This window comes from Penaeus chinensis, chromosome 22, assembly GCF_019202785.1.
Source record: "Penaeus chinensis breed Huanghai No. 1 chromosome 22, ASM1920278v2, whole genome shotgun sequence".
Lineage (NCBI taxonomy): Eukaryota > Metazoa > Arthropoda > Malacostraca > Decapoda > Penaeidae > Penaeus > Penaeus chinensis.
The window spans coordinates 2,965,421-2,970,420 of NC_061840.1; positions in this window are offsets into that span (position 1 = coordinate 2,965,421).

Genomic DNA, 5,000 nt, shown 5'->3' on the forward strand with positions numbered 1-5,000 from the left:
GTCAGATAGATATCTAGATTGCTAGATGGATAGGCAGATAATTAGATAGATATGTAGTGATAAAAAAAAGCGAAACAAGAAAATATTTGGGTATATCTACAAAACGAAGAAAACTGGAGCAAGATCTTATGTAAATCTTTAGTTACCCTTAAACAGTTTTCGTTTTCTTTTAAAGCCATAATGACTCAGAAAATTTTATGATTTAACATAAACTTCAAATATTTTAGCATTTATTTCAAAGCAATGAATATAATTCATTATACTGGGCTGCCTGCATGCAGACCTAAGGAACACAGGAACAAAGAAATACACAACCAAACCGCACACACACACACACACACATGTGCATGTGTATCTGTGCGTGTGCGTATCTGTCTCTGTGTGTTCCTGTGTTACATTAACGCAGAAAGAAAATTAAAACACAACAGAAAGGAAATCAAAACACAACACTCCCCTTACAGAAAGGAAAGTAAAACACAACATTGATATATCTACCGCTACAGAAAAGGACGTGGATCAGCGACCATACACTGTGTATATATACGTGTGAAGAAATACAAATCCAGTTCCAAAATACTCGTGCAGTTCACTTGTTCCCTGTCTTAAGCCGGATCGTAGGCCAGCTCCAGCTATTTTGACGCGGAGCTAAGCCAGTTCGAACAGGCCGAAAGCTCCGTCTGTGGAGTTATCACACGAGTAAGACCAATGGAGAGATTTACTACTGACTAAACCTCTTGTTTTTTTTTTTTTTCTCAGACTTCGTTTTGCACCAAAAGGAGTATAATTTGTTTATACATGGCGGTCGAATAAAGTTAACGATGCGCGCGCCCGCACACACACACACACACACACACACACACACACACACACACACACACACACACACGCACAAACACACAGATATATATACATACACACACACACACACACACACACACACACACACACACACACACACACACACACACACACACACACACACACAGGTATATATACATACACACACACACACGTATATATACATATACACACACACACACACACACACGTATATATACATATACATACACACACACACACACACACACACACACACACACACACACACACACACTCACACACACATTATATATATATATATATATATATATATATATATATATATATATATATATATTTATATAACTAGTTACATATGTAAAATTAAGAATTAAGTATTGATGAGATAATTAGTTTCATCGGAATAATTCATCAGTAAAATAACCACCGTCGCTCAAACACACACGTGCGCACATAAACACTCTCAAACATATAATTGAATAGATAGATAACTGTGTATATATACATATATATACATACATATATACACATACATACATAGATATATACACACATATATACATATATATATATATGTATGTATGTATGTATATATGCATGTATGTATATATAGACACATACACAGACACACACGCACGCACGCACGCACGCACACACACACACACACACACACACGTAACGAGCGCTGTTCCCAACGAAAGCAGGTCAAGTAATGACATTATCCTGGAAATGAGTTTAACAAGCAGCGGGAAATGATCGCCTGAGGGGAATATAAATTAATTTAACGTAAACTATTTCCGGGATATGATCCTGATTGCCGTAAATTCCCGGACGATAATCTGGTCACGTGTGCAACTTGCAACTTGCATCTCAAGAACCCAAATTAAGGAAATTCTGCACCGAGCTGTATCGTCTCTATATTATATATCCAGCTGTAATATATCTGGTCTTAATGTTCGTATGATAGCGTTGGGTCCTAATGTATTCTAATGACTTTCGCTAATAGATCGAAAGTTTCCTTGTTGCACCGTGTTGCTCCTGATTCCAGGCTGCAACATTTTCTCGGGCAAATTCTCCGGCAGAAAATGATCTGCAAGAAGTTCCTTTTGTCGATCAGTTGCAGAGGTTGAAAGGACAGTGTCGTGTCAGTCCTTAATTCTTTTTATGTGATTATTTATGCGTTAATGTTAGACTTGCTTAATTAAATATTGTCGTCAGGAAAGAAAAGAAAAGGAAAACCAAGAAAAAAAAAAGGGAGAAATATCATGGAAACTAGCAAATCTTTTCTCAGTATTTTTTTATTTATCCAATCGTTCATTCTTTTGTAGTTCCCGGCAAAAAAAAAAAAAAAAAAAAAAAATGACTTTAGCATCATAGAAAACGGACGTAAGTGCAGACAATTTCCTCTCCATAGATAGAAAATGATACATCACATATCTTATTTCGAGACAAGGAAACAAATTTGTACGTCATCATCACCTGCTGGTAACATCATTCACGCAGTAACAAAATCCCAGGAGGGAGTCTCGCATCAAGGAGGAACAGTTATCAGTACTTTTTGATGGAAAGGTTTTGTTCTTCATCTTGCCTGAACACATTTCCCATTTTCTTTTTGTTTTGGAGGATTGATCAGGGGATGACTCCGCTATTTAAAAAAAAAAAGTCAAAAGAAATTCACTTTTTTAATAAATTAGCATACACAATATCTGAATCTTATTTGATGAGCCATTGATGATTATGAGGAAAGTCTCACTAGCAGCCATATCAAATTATATTTTATGCCATATAAAGTTATATTTTATGACATTTTTATATTCATGATCACTCCCCCCACCCCCATGAAAAAGGCTAAAGTAAGTACTATCGGAAGACTGATTTGGGAAATTCTTTTAATCTTAATCATTTTTCATTTCTTTTCTGATTCTTATTTTCGGTATATGTTTTTTTTTATTACCTCTTTGAAACACCAGGGCCTCATGGATGTATTTTGCAAATATATACTTTTATTAGATCGTTACGTCACATTATTAGCTTCGATGTATTTTTTTTTCTTTTTTTTTTTGTGAGGCAGAAAGGGCATGGAAAATTTAGGAGAAAGAATTGAGAAAATGATCAGACAAACAGACCGACAAAGACATAGACAAATACACAGCTAGTCAGATAGATAAATAGACAGATAGACTGACACACAGATAGACAAGAAAACATTTACTCGGATAGGCAGATAAATTGAAAGATGGACAAGTACATGGAAACCAGTCACTCCTAATTAGACAGACAAACAGGCAGAGGGTTAGGGAAAGAACGAGAGAGACCAAATAAGCGAATAATAAAAATAATAACAATAATAATAATAATAATAATAATGATAATAATGATAATAATAATAATGATAATGATAATAATAAAATAGATCAAGGGAATCCAACTTCACAACTGCCAATCACATTCAATTAAAAAAAACACTGAGAAAATTTTACTACCCAATAAAAAAAATGAAAAAATCATGCACCTTTATTATCTTTGTCTTTCTGTTTATCTATCTTTTAGACGGAAAGGAAAGTATATACATTAAAATATTGTGTGTATATATAAGTATCCTGTGTTTACTGCATTTACAAAAAGAAATGAGAGAGAGAGAGAGAGAGAGAGAGTGAGAGAGAGAGAGAGAGAGAGAGAGAGAGAGAGAGAGAGAGAGAGAGAGAGAGAGAGAGAGAGAGAGAGAGAGAGTTCTCTTCTTAAGACAGATTACGTCTGAATCTACCACTGGCTTATTTAACTTCAGTACTATCCTATGCTCAAAATATCGCATAACATTGCATGTGAATCTTATCAGCAATCACATCAGTGGATACTTTAGGATTAATGATCAATGATATATATACATACATACATACATACATACATACATACATATACATACATATATACACATACACACACACACACATCTCTCTCTCTCTCTCTCTCTCTCTCTCTCTCTCTCTCTCTCTCTCTATATATATATATATATATATATATATATGCACACACACACACAAACACACACACATATATATCATCAGCCTGAATCAATACATTGCAGGATGTAGGCCTCTCCCAGTCTTTTCAAACTTTGTCTTGCGTTTTTTTGTTTCCAGTCTTGACCGACAAGTTTCGTTATTTCGTCACGCCCTCTTGTTATTGGTCTGGCCCTTAGTTTCCTCTTCACTAGATGTGTTTATCTGTGCGAGTTGCCTAGATATATATACTTGTCCACTTCCTCTAGCGCTTTGCCATGTATATGTAACTGTTCTGATTAAACTCTACTGTTAAACATGTTCGTAGTCTTTTTCTTGTTCATCCTAAGTCCGACTTTCAGACTTTCTCTATTTAGATCATTTATTAGTTGCTACATTTCATTTGTCCCCTCTCATTCCTAGTGCCTATTCCGTGATTCCCCACTACCTATTTTGGCATTAAAATCTTCATAAAAGCTCTCTATATCTTCATCACTGTGACTGCAAGTTGGAGCATAGACTTGAACAATCTTTAAGTTGTACCTGTTGTTAGTTTTATTGTTACTGAAGCCACTCTCTCGGTTATACTATAAAATTCCAGGATATTCTTTTCTGAACGTTTTTGAGTTAATAAAACTACCTCTAATTCCTGCTTGCTACCCTGGGGTTTACCTCTCCAATAGAGCACGTGTCCATCATTTAGTATCTTCTGTTCTTCGCCTAGTCTTCTAACTTCACTACAACATCCCACTTCATGAAAGATAATTCCTCAAGTAATGCTAGTAAATCGGATTCAGTTCTCATTGTCCTTATATTACATGTGCAAAGGTTCATCAGGTCTCTTGGGGTCTCACATCTACCTTCAACAATAACCAAGCAAGCTAAGACCCCTTTCATTTACCTGCACTAAGGCCACTCTCTCTCGTTGACCTCTGGCGACAGCGGTGCTCCCAACCTCTCTGGTGGCAAGCAGTGCTCAAGAAACTTGCGGTGGCCTTACGTTGACATATGTATATGTGTGTGTGTGTGTGTGTGTGTGTGTGTGTGTGTGTGTGCATACATACATATATATACTAATATATATATATATATATATATATATATATATATATATATATATGTGTGTGTAATTATAAAGAAAGCAGTCTTTGTGTTAGTTCG